Source organism: Dendropsophus ebraccatus, chromosome 8 (assembly GCF_027789765.1).
Source record: "Dendropsophus ebraccatus isolate aDenEbr1 chromosome 8, aDenEbr1.pat, whole genome shotgun sequence".
In the NCBI taxonomy this organism is placed as follows: Eukaryota; Metazoa; Chordata; class Amphibia; order Anura; family Hylidae; genus Dendropsophus; species Dendropsophus ebraccatus.
The window spans coordinates 59,827,777-59,841,033 of NC_091461.1; the positions used below are offsets into that span (position 1 = coordinate 59,827,777).

The 13,257-nt window shown below is 43.0% G+C and overlaps 1 protein-coding gene and 1 long non-coding RNA gene across 3 annotated transcripts in view; one reads left to right on the top strand and one right to left on the bottom strand.

Moving 5' to 3' along the window:
- The window catches only part of DNAJB12 (DnaJ heat shock protein family (Hsp40) member B12), an 83,640-nt gene that overhangs the window by 22,993 nt on the left and 47,390 nt on the right, over positions 1-13,257 (top strand). The gene's annotated exons all lie outside the window — the stretch shown is intronic.
- On the bottom strand, positions 123-7,368 carry LOC138799411 (uncharacterized). The gene is made up of 2 exons (XR_011364258.1): positions 2,419-7,368; positions 123-1,066 (listed from the first exon to the last, which is right to left on the bottom strand). It is a non-coding gene; the product is annotated as an uncharacterized lncRNA (long non-coding RNA).

A 13,257-nucleotide genomic window follows, 5' to 3' on the forward strand; every position in this document is an offset into this window, starting at 1 on the left:
TGTCGAGGTGCCTTCCCAAAGAAGGCCTACTGTTGTTGGCTGTCTCCTAATTAAGTTGGAGAATGGGTCCGGATCCCCTCTCCCACACCATGCACTTAGAATGAAGACACAGACAACGTATCTTGCAAACAAGTCTGGTGTAAATGGGCCCAGTTTTATTATGGCGATCACATTTTATAGACAGATAAAATATAGGGTGGTAACAAATGCTAATAAGACATAGATGAGGCGGTGCTAGTGATTTAGATATTCAGTCATGCGCAATAGCATCTATATTAGTATCCATTATTATTATTCAAAAAGGTTAGAATAACACATTCTGTGCAATGATACTTTCACATTATTCCCACTGTAACAGACAGGCAACTTTCCTCTGAGAACGGCCTTAGACGCTGATAAACATGTCTCTGAGGGAAATAGTTCTTGAGACAAAACATTCTTAGGTAAGCAATGTTCCAACTATCTCTGAGAACCCACCTTTGTTTATACAGAAAAAACCAATGGATATGAATGTAAAATGCAAAGTCATACAATATATACGTCATCAACTTCAAAAAACTAATAACTACGGATATATTTTGACAGATAAATTGTTTACATAAGGATGTTGATACATACATAAGGATGCTAAAAAACATTTGTTATCTGCTTATGAGAATTATAGAATAACATTTATTATCTGCTGGGAACAGGTTTATTATCTGCTGGGAACAGGTTCAGTCACATAGGAGAGTTCCATAATCTCGAAACCAGCTGTATATCCTTGAACAAGTTCAGTGAAAGTTCCATGAGAAAAAGTCTTATTGTTTCTTTCAAACTTTGGATGGAAAAGGATTTATTTTTCTTTCAAACTTTGGATGGATTAACTCATTCCTCTCAGTGTCCCCCCTTTTTGGCGATGATGAAGAAATCTGGGTCCTGGACAGGATTAAATCCCAGTATGCACCCTAAACACTCTCTGACCGGCGAGGGTTGCCAGGGTGCGGATGCTTCTGGGTCCAACACCATCACCTAGAGCCACATGGGCATATCCTCCTCCAAGAAATTTCCTCATCATAACGCCAATCTAGAAGGAAAAGAAACAAACATCATATCTTATAGAGTATAAGATTTAGTCTTTGTAACTTGCTGACAACAACAGCATAATCCTTTGATTACACAATAGACCAATAAAAGAAACATCATGATCTGAAAAACTGTTTGTAGTATTCCCATGAACCATCCTCCCATACCATTGAACCAATTTGCAGGATTTAAGCTAGCTAATGCCCCTGACCACCATTTATCCTGGTCTGACAGAATCATCTCATCATGTTTTTTCCTTAGTTGTGCAATTTTATCCAGTCCTGCTGTGATTTGCACTATTCCCTGATCATTTACATAATGACAACATGTAGGGCCAACTACCTGACACATCCCCCCTTGAGCAGCAGTCAGAAAATCAAGCACCACAGTGTGCTGGTTAGTAACTACCATAAGTTGCCTCTGTACTGCTACTGAGGTGTTGAGTATATCCAGTATGTCAAATATCTGATCATCTAAATAGTCTGTGGCTCCAACTAATTTGTCCCAAGTTTGCATCACCATAAGATACAGAAATAAAGTACTAAAAAATTTGTTGAGAGTTATAGATGGCGGAACAAACTTACAGCAGATGAGATAGGTAGGTCTGCAATAACCGAAAGAAAATACTAAACAATGGGTGAGTCTGTACAGTATACATAAATATACAGCTTAGTTACAACAAAACAAATAAAAGCTTATTATCAATACCCAAAATAACATATATATATGACAAATACCTCTCCGGATTTTATCAAAATAACCAAACCTTATTGTCTTATCACTGTATATAACAGACGTGACTCTATAACAAGGACTTTACCACTTCGGTATCATGTGGGTATTGGAAAGTCACAACAACTAACTTTAAAGAGTTTCTGAAAAAGGAAAGTTTAGATGTGAGCAAATCTTATCTCATGGCAAAATTAAAATAAAAAGTTGATTGACACATAAACTAAAAACAGCACAACAGGTAAATGCAATAAAATCTCCACAATGTGACCTACTATGTAACCACTAGATTCACTTATAATAACTAGATAGTGAATTCACAATCTTCAGTACGGGATTCTCAAAATTTCCACTTCTTTTTAGTCTTTTTACTTCATTTTGTACCTAGAAAACATCTTTATGATTAGATCACACAGGTCTAATGACTGGTCGCATGGTCACATCTCTTCCTGTACATAATCATATAGTATAATACATACACCAATAATATGAAGTAACTTGGCTCTTATTACCGATATAATATTTGGATCCTACTGAATTGTCTCTTGTCTGACTGAGATCATCACATATTACACATAAAATAACCACCATAGAAATAAAAGCAAAGTGTAAACGATACATCACCTAAGGTTTCAAAGCCTTTTTAGAATAATATATCATATGATCCTTTTTGTAATAGTAGCATTGGTATGGATCCTTTATCCTTAAACCCATCTTTTGACTGACAGGCCTCTTTACAGACACTTGGACTCTTGGCCTCAGTTATATCGCTTCTTTTAAGGCCACTAGTATCACCTCAGACATTGGCTTTGTTGTCTCCCATAGCTTTGGCTGACCTGTAAAGAAGACACCAATACAAACAAGGACACACCTATATAGGCCACCTGTAGCAGGTGGATGACGTCCACTTACATTCCCTGAAACAGGCAGGAAGATGACAGACTATGCAGACAGGCACTTTACCGTGTTACTTACAGTAGGTTATGGCAGGTGTAGACAATACAGCCGTACACAACCCTCTCTGCTATATTTGTTGTCCCCTGGGCCGCCCAATGTGAGGATACTACACCACATTACACATGGCTTCCTTCTGCTGGTTTTGTCAGACAACTTACAGTGGGATACAAGGCAGGCGGCAAACACAGTTACTTACTTACTGTCTGACTGCCATCTTTACCCTGTACCTCCTCTCCATCCGCTGGTCTCACAGCTTGTTGCTGATTGTTTCTGGAAAAGACTTAAAAACAAACAGATCCACATCTCCTCCTCCACCTGTACACTATGTACGGTTACCTCAGGAAGAGACTGGAAACATCTCCCCATTCCCTTGTACGCTTTGTACGCTGTTACCTTGGGAAGAGCACAGAAACCACAGCATCACCAGCTTCATCCATCACCCTTTTTGGCATTAGGGTTTGTCTGCGTGAACGTTGCGTCAGCCACTCTATGGCAGCTTTTTTTCAAGTGCTTTTGGTAAGCCCAGGGACCAAACAAATCTCTAATTTGCCAATTAACCCATAATGGTGGGCTTCATATAGACATCTGCACAGTTACCTTCAACCATCCTACATGTCTTAGTGATTGTCCTCACCTCCAGCTTATGGCAGGAGCAGTTTCTGCAGTGGAACGTCACTCTGCATGGCGGTAACATATATCCTTGCGTCTTGTGTCATCCATCTTGAAAAGTCTGAGATAATCTACAATGAAAACTTTTAAACTTTCATTAATATTTGAGCTTTCAATTACATTTTCATCTTTCACAATTTAAAATATCAAAATTGGCTACTCCATCAAAATGGGCTGCTATATATATTGGGGGGCATAAGGAGTGCAGACTGGAGCCATGGATATGGGTTTGGCTTTACTAGGGATAAAACAATACATATATATTCATGAGCTAGTCTGCCATAACCCTAAAAATAAAGACATTAAAAAAACAATTAAACATTGTACACTTGTCCCATATTAACCTTCTTTTGATTAAAAAAAGTAAATAAATCAGCTGAAATGAATATTCCTTCAATCCGCTGCTCTTATCAGTAAACAGAACACTCTGTAACCTCACTTCACTTCTAACCTTGAGCAGTGAAATCATAGATACAAGAGTTAAAACTGGAAGTTTTTTTTTTTTTTCTAACATCCTTGAAGTTACAGAAGATATCAGCGCTGTGCTCTTATGCACCAGACTGTAACCTTGGACAGTGGCCCACATACTTATTACTTAGTAGGAAAAAAACAAGTTGCGTAGAACTTATTAGGATAGATGTGTACACATATATACACATATATATATATATATATATATATATATATATAAACACTTGTTCAATAAAGTTACATAGAAATATATATTACAGTAGTAAGTTACTACTCCTTAGAAATATATATATTTTACTGTAGTGAACTACTTCTTTTTTGAAATATCATACGTTGAGGACACACACTTAAATAAAAACTGCTTACAATATATATATTGGGATATATATATATACCTACAACATACTTTTTCTCTCTGACTCCTCCTACTGACACTTCCGTATAACAATCTTATACACTAATAGATCTACTAGACCTGGCTCCTTCAAACAGTCTCATTGCTTTTCCTTCCTACAAACCTTTGTCTAACTTTCCTCACCATCAGGTAATAATATTCATTAATAAATGTGCAAAACAGTTGTTAGACTCTATCGGAGAGTCCTGTGCCCGCCCCCTCAGTGACACTAAGCAGTATGGGCGGAGGACAGAAATGCCAGGAGTTAAAATGGCCACCGGACTAGATAACCGGATATAGGGGTGTTGGCTTAGGGCATGGTTTTGAGACGTCACAATTATAATACAGACGTGGATGATATGGGGAGTGGTTGGCTTTCAGTCGCCATCTTTGAGGGCTGATTACAGAAAAGTGGCGTAGCTAAATAAACAAATGTTCCACGGTCGGGACAACAGAAAATGATCAACATTTTGTAACAAGTCACATACTACTAAAGGGGAACACCAGCTTTGCAAGACTGGCTGAAATACAACCGTATATAATGTAGGAGCGTACATTACATTACACTAACAGCTCTGATTCTTTTTTTCCCTAATGCTGCTTGCATGTGATCTGCAGCCCTCAGAGCTGGTTGATGGCCTTGTACAAAGCATAACAAATAACACACATTATGTACTTTGTATGCTGCTTCACTACGCAGCATTAATTAACCTCTTTTCAGCTCTCTCAGTACTGTATCTAGCAATGAGCTGGACTGTTCTCCTTGTCTGAGTACGTGGCTTTGTACTTAGACACTTACATGGCACTGTACACTATTTGAGGTTAGGCTGCCACCTCCACAAAAGGCATTGGTCTTACTATCAGGTAAGGGGCACTTTAAATCAAAGTAACTACTTCAACAGCCGACCAAAGGGAAGATTCCTGCAGAACAAAGGGTCTATACGCCACCATTGGAGGTAGGTTGGCTTTTCGCAGGATCTGGGGTTTGTATACAGATATAAACTGGGTACAATGGTGTAACATAATGATGTGGCTTGGGTCTGCCACACAAACTACAATATTCTGTCTTATCTAGATATTGCTGGTAACCGGCACATGACATGTCCACCCATTATCAATTATTAATCCTCCCCTTGTTTCTTGGACTTTAGTCCAAGTATTGGGGTTAAAAAACAGCATCGTGTTGGATGTTAAAATATTTCAACATTGCTTTTGCCCTTTTTCTCTTGTTCTTTGCCATATCGGCAGGTCACTATGTGGGTTGCAGAAACCCCTTTTTGCTTGTTCTTTGCCATATCGGCAGGTCACTATGTGGGTTGCAGAAACCCCTTTTAATTCTGTGTGTCCCATTTTATATTACTTCGTGATCGTATAACAGGAGGCACCCAGAATGATCAACTGATGATTTTCTTTCTTGTGTCCTGTACGTATAACAGGAGGCACCCAGAATGATCAACTGATGATTTTCTTTCTTGTGTCCTGTACACTTGTGACCACGGATCAATTACTTCGTGATCGTATAACAGGAGGCACCCAGAATGATCAACTGATGATTTTCTTTCTTGTGTCCTGTACACTTATGACCACGGATCACTACCAAAAGCTGGGACTTAGAATATTCCACGGTTCAGGGCTTCCTTCTCTTATGTTGAAATACACTCTTGCTGCTATGTAGATTGCAAAACAAGTTACCCCAAGTATACAGAGGACAGTAATTAGCATATTACAGATCTTTCCCTTGGAAACAACCAGACCACTGTCCAGCGTCCTTGTATAGTTAGGCTACTAGGCTCATTCCAAAGTGGTTTTAGCACTGGCACTGTTCCCACCGCACAACGCTCCGTGTCTATGAGGACCTGTGACAACCACGGCCGGGCTCTGGGTAACAGTTTTAGCCTGAATGAGCAATTCTTCGCCTACTATATACTAACCCTCACAGGCTAGGACAAACAGACATAGAACAGCCAACAAGAGGAGAACAAAGTTCAAATTGACACGCCTATCGTGAGTTCACTTTGATAACTTACTCTGCAGAGGTAGGTAAGAAAGATGTGAAGGAGGAGAGCACAGAAAAGAGTAAACAAATTTTTTACTCTTACCTGGCCAGGTTTTGTGGTCTCCTTGTTCACCTCTCTCTCCCCTGGTACAGCAGTGCAGGTCATCCGATCTCCCGATGTAATGGGCGAGTCCCTGTTCGGGCGCCAATAATGTCGAGGTGCCTTCCCAAAGAAGGCCTACTGTTGTTGGCTGTCTCCTAATTAAGTTGGAGAATGGGTCCGGATCCCCTCTCCCACACCATGCACTTAGAATGAAGACACAGACAACGTATCTTGCAAACAAGTCTGGTGTAAATGGGCCCAGTTTTATTATGGCGATCACATTTTATAGACAGATAAAATATAGGGTGGTAACAAATGCTAATAAGACATAGATGAGGCGGTGCTAGTGATTTAGATATTCAGTCATGCGCAATAGCATCTATATTAGTATCCATTATTATTATTCAAAAAGGTTAGAATAACACATTCTGTGCAATGATACTTTCACATTATTCCCACTGTAACAGACAGGCAACTTTCCTCTGAGAACGGCCTTAGACGCTGATAAACATGTCTCTGAGGGAAATAGTTCTTGAGACAAAACATTCTTAGGTAAGCAATGTTCCAACTATCTCTGAGAACCCACCTTTGTTTATACAGAAAAAACCAATGGATATGAATGTAAAATGCAAAGTCATACAATATATACGTCATCAACTTCAAAAAACTAATAACTACGGATATATTTTGACAGATAAATTGTTTACATAAGGATGTTGATACATACATAAGGATGCTAAAAAACATTTGTTATCTGCTTATGAGAATTATAGAATAACATTTATTATCTGCTGGGAACAGGTTTATTATCTGCTGGGAACAGGTTCAGTCACATAGGAGAGTTCCATAATCTCGAAACCAGCTGTATATCCTTGAACAAGTTCAGTGAAAGTTCCATGAGAAAAAGTCTTATTGTTTCTTTCAAACTTTGGATGGAAAAGGATTTATTTTTCTTTCAAACTTTGGATGGATTAACTCATTCCTCTCAGGGGGAAAGAGGGGGGGCATCTATGAGGGTGGGGGGAAAGAGGGGTATATGAGGGTGGGAGGAAAGAGGGGGACATCTATGAGGGGGAGAAGAGGGACCATCTATAAGGGAGGGGGGGAAGGGGGCCATCTATAAGGGAGGGGGGGAAGGGGGCCATCTATAAGGGGGGGACCATCTATAAGGGGGGAGGGGACGATCTATAAGGGAGGGGGGGAATGGGGCCATCTATAAGGGGGGGACCATCTATAAGGGTGGGGAGGGGACCATCTATAAGGGAGGGGGGGAGAGGGGGCCATTTATAAGGGAGGGTGGGGGGAGAGGGGGCCATCTATAAGGGAGGGTGGAAGAGAGGGGGGCATCTATAAGGGAGGGTGAGGAGAGAGGGGGCCATCTATAAGGGAGGGGGCAGAGGGGGCCATCTATAAGGAAGGGGGAGAGGAGGCCATCTATAAGGGAGGGGGTAGAGGGGGCCATCTATATGGAGGAGGGAGAGGAGGCCATCTATAAGGGAGGGTGGGGGGAGAGAGGGCCATCTATAAGGAGGGCAACATGGGGGGAGAGGGGATACACAGAGGGGGGCATATATTATTAGGGGGTCACATAGAGTCAGGGCTACCCACTAAATGAGGGTGTAAAGGGGACAATACAGATGTGCAGAGTGTATAAAGATGAGGATGGTGCCAGTGTGAGGAGACTAATATGTCTGTCTGGCAGATTCTGTGGATTCGTGGCTCGGAGAAGTTCTCATAATGGCCCAGGACGGATGGAGAAGATGAAAAGGAAAGAACTCCGATCAGAAAAGACGTCTCCTGTGAGTCACCTGATATAACTGCACTGTAATGTATATGGTGTATAGAGCCTGTGTACAGCTGCATCCACCTCTATATGACTGGATGAGGTGATTTAGTATACTGGATTTGGTCAGTAACAATATGGTGGTGATGGTAGTGGTTGTGGTGTTGCAGTAATGTTTCCTTCCTATATACTGGTATTACTGGTAATATTGGTCTCAGTATACAGGATTTGGTCGGTAACAGTATGGCGGTAATATGTACGGTGATAATACTTTCTCTTCCAATATGCTGGTGTTCTTGGTAATATCTGTCTTGGTGTGTATATATATATATATATATATATATATATATATATATATATATATATACACACCAATAGCATCACTTGGTCGTGAAAGGAGGAGGAGGGGGGGGGCCCAAGTTGACCTCTCGCACCAGGGCCCAGGAGACATTAGCTACGCCGCTGAGCGCCATGTTCTGCAGTAATACTTACAGAGATTCCAAAAGCTGCCATCTTTTTGCCAAATCTTTGTAGAAACCAGAATGGGATACTGAGGACAGCCGAAATCTGCAAATGATAAAAACATTCAAATATTATCGATGTATCTATCTATCTATCTAGAAGATGGAGAGTCCACAGCACACCAGCTCAGGTAGTAGAAAATGTGTAGTTTATTCCAAAAAAATGGTGAACAAACAGATGCAAGGTTTCGATAGCCTCTCGCTATCTTTCTCTATTCCCTGAGCACCCGCCAAATTGGAATTGGATGTGCGGCTTGTTTTCTACTCTCTATCTATCTATCTATCTATCTATCTATCTATCTATCTATCTATCTATCTATCTATCTCCTATCTATCTATCTATCTATCTATCTATCTCCTATCTATCTATTTATCTATCTATCTATCTCCTATCTATCTATCTACACATTTAGAGAAGACGCTGCACTCAAAAGTCAGGTGAGTATAAATAGTTTTTGTGTTTACACCACTAGTGAGAGTCCTGGCATGTAGCGGCGGTCCTGGCATGTAGCATTAGTCCTGGCATGTAGCGTTAGTCCTGGCATGTAGCGTTAGTCCTGGCATGTAGCGGCGATCCTGGCATGTAGCGGCAGTCCTGGCATGTAGCGGCAGTCCTGCCATGTAGCAGCAGTCCTGCCATGTAGCGGCGGTCCTGGCATGTAGCAGCAGTCCTGACATGTAGAGGCAGTCCCGGCATGTAGCGGCAGTCCTGGCATGTAGCGGCGGTCCTAGCATGTAGCAGCAGTCCTGACATGTAGCGGCAGTCCTGGCATGTAGCGGCAGTCCTGGCATGTAGCGGCAGTCTTGGCATGTAGCGGCGATCCTGGCATGAAGCGGCAGTCCTGGCATGTAGCGGCGGTCCTAGCTTGTAGCAGCAGTCCTGCCATGTAGCGGCGGTCCTGGCATGTAGCAGCAGTCCTGCCATGTAGCGGCGGTCCTGGCATGTAACAGCAGTCCTGACATGTAGAGGCAGTCCCGGCATGTAGTGGCAGTCCTGACATGTAGCGGCAGTCCTGGCATGTAGCGGCAGTCCTGGCATGTAGCGGCGGTCCTGGCATGTAGCAGCAGTCCTGACATGTAGTGGCGGTCCTGGCATGTAACCTTCTGAATTGACTAAGGGCCATAATACACGGAACGAAAATTGTCCAAATCCGGCCGAAATCGCTCTGTGTATATAGAGACAACAGTAATCAAATGATCATTGTCTTTTGGCAAGTGTAAAAATCATTGGCTGCTGTGCGTATAACATAATAAAGCTGTTACTTACCTGATCACATTCTCCGGTGTCCTCAGACCTTGTCTGTTTGTTACGGCCAGTGACTGGCTGAACGGCCTATAACTTCAGAGAGAGGACCAGAAGTGAGAGCTGGGACTGGGGGATCCCACAGACAAGGTCTGAGGACGTGATCACGTAGTATATATCTTTATTGTTCACTATATACAGCAAGAGCTGCACACACATCACTAATGATATATATATATATATATATATATCATCTGGCCCTGTCTTCCTAATACACAGGAATGTTCGGCACAGCTGAGTTTTCCTGTGTTCTCTATGGGAGGGGTAAGCCATAGCCACATAGATCTGATGGCGGCTTGTCTCTCTGAGAACAAAGAGGTTGGGCATTGATTTTCCATCAAGCCTAACCCCCTATGCCCACTGATATCATCTGTCAGAGGACTGTCCAGAGAGCCTCATACTCCTTACACTGATGGCTGAACCCACCACGAGCAGCAGGTATCACCAACAAAAGTGTAAAAATTAAATTGCTGCTACAATATTTAAGCATTTAGGGCCCAACCTTCAACTTTGCCCAGGGCCACATTTAGTCTAAAACCGGCCCTGCACAGAGCTCCTTGCAACATGACATTCTGTAGGGCATACAGCAGCTGATAAGTACTGGGAGGCTTGAATATTTAAAAAAGAAAAAAAAGGAAATTACTAACTTGAATAAATAACTTTTGAATTTATTTTCTCCAGAGTACCCCTTTAACAAAAGTTTGTTATATAATGATCAGATGTATTAACTATATCTGATCATTTTAACAAGACTATAACTCCTCCTAGGAGCCACAGCTTCTGTGTAATGAACTAGAACTGTTCAATATCTTCTCAGCAGAATCCAGAGAAATACTGAACTAAATGAACTCATCTTTTGAACTATTCTTTTCAGTGAACTAGTTCATAGTGAACTAATCACCAAAACGAACTAGATTTCCCATCACTATTATACAGATACAAACCATCCAGTCCACACACTATACACAGGACATGTAACACACACTACATTCATCCATTATACACTTACATTTATACACATTACACACTACATATACAGTATACTTACTCTGTCTAGCATGTTGGGTGTAGTGGTGAATCCCCCTCATGTACCATGCAGCAGGCTGTCATCCTCTCCCGGCAGCCCTCTCCTCCATCGTCCCGACAGCTCCACACCAGAGGAGGAAGTCACATGCAGTGAGAGGAGCTGGAGGGAGGGGGAGGGGGAGCAGACACGGAGCCCAGCGTCCTGCAGCCTCTGCGTGACCCCCTGATAGCAGCAGCCAGGGATCACTGCCAGATGCTGCAGGACCCTGTCTGTGCTCTCCTCTCCTACTGGAACTACGGTAGGGGGCCCCTGGGGGATGGGGGCCCTGGGCATTTGCCCTGCTTGCCCCCCCCTAACGCCGACCCTGCCTAGATATATACCCTTATGGGTTACTGCCTGGGTAATGTACGCATCCCTAGATATATACCTTTATGGGTTACTGCCTGGGTAATGTACTCATCCATAGATATATATATACCCTTATGGGTTACTGCCTGGGTAATGTACTCCTCCCTAGATATATACCCTTATGGGTTACTGCCTGGGTAATGTACTCATCCCTAGATATATACCTTTATGGGTTACTGCCTGGGTAATGTACTCCTCCCTAGATATATACCCTTATGGGTTACTGCCTGGGTAATGTACTCATCCCTAGATATATACCCTTATGGGTTACTGCCTGGGTAATGTACTCATCCCTAGATATATACCTTTATTGGGTTACTGCCTGGGTAATGTACTCATCCCTAGATATATATACCTTTATGGGTTACTGCCTGGGTAATGTACTCATCCCTAGATATATACCCTTATGGGTTACTGCCTGGGTAATGTACTCATCCCTAGACATATATACCTTTATAGGTTACTGCCTGGGTAATGTACTCATCCTTAGATATATACCCTTATGGGTTACTGCCTGGGTAATGTACTCATCCATATATATATATATATATATATATATATATATATATATATATATATACCCTTATGGGTTTCTGCCTGGGTAATGTACTCATCCCTAGATATATACCTTTATGGGTTACTGCCTGGGTAATGTACTCATCCCTAAATATATACCTTTATGGGTTACTGCCTGGGTAATGTACTCATCCCTAGATATATACCCTTATGGGTTACTGCCTGGGTAATGTACTCATCCCTAGATATATACCTTTATGGGTTACTGCCTGGGTAATGTACTCATCCCTAGATATATACCCTTATGGGTTACTGCCTGGGTAATGTACTCATCCCTAGACATATATACCTTTATAGGTTACTGCCTGGGTAATGTACTCATCCTTAGATATATATATGTACACTCACCGGCCACTTTATTAGGTACACCTGTCCAACTGCACGTTACCACTTAATTTCTAATCAGCCAATCACATGGCGGCAACTCAGTGCATTTTGTCACGGCCGCGGCGGCGTCCCGTGCTCGGGGCCGCCGCCGCGACTCCTCTCTTCCCCATGCAGCAGCCGGTGTCCATAGGCAGGGACCCGGCGCTGCTGTTACTTCGGCCCCGGGGGGCGCCTCACCTCTCCACGCTCCTGTCCCCGCCTCCTAGGGCGCGCGCGCCGGCTGTCTCAGATTTAAAGGGGCAGTGCGCTCCTAATTGGTCATGCACGCAATCACTCCCTATAAATTCCAGCCCTGCCCCACTGCAGGTGTTGGAGCCTCTACATGCTTCCCATAGCGTTTGGCCCAGCTCCCTGTTGTTCCTGATTCCTGTCCGCTACCTGGTCCCTAGTCCTTGTTCCTGATTCCTGTCCGCTACCTGGTCCCCACTCCTTGCTCCTGGTTCCTGCTTTCCCGTTACACTTTAGTTCCTGTGTTCAGTCTGTCACGTGCGGTCTCACCTACAGACCATTGCCAGTACCATCTCCTGCCTACTGCTCTTGCCACGCCTCGCCTGCCATCACCAGCAACCAAGCCAGGGGTAGCGTCCTGGGGGTCGCCTGCCGCAGCAAGTCCATCCCGCCTTGCGGCGGGCTCTGGTGAAAACCAGCGGCCCCTTAGACTCCGCTCCCTGGTGAGGTTAGTGCCATCGCTGGTGACGGTCCAGTGGATCCACTAGTCCAGGCGTTACACATTTAGGCATGTAGACATGGTCAAGACAATCTCCTGCAGTTCAAACCGAGCATCAGTATGGGGAAGAAAGGTGATTTGAGAGCCTTTGAACGTGGCATGGTTGTTGGTGCCAGAAGGGCTGGTCTGAGTATTTCAGAA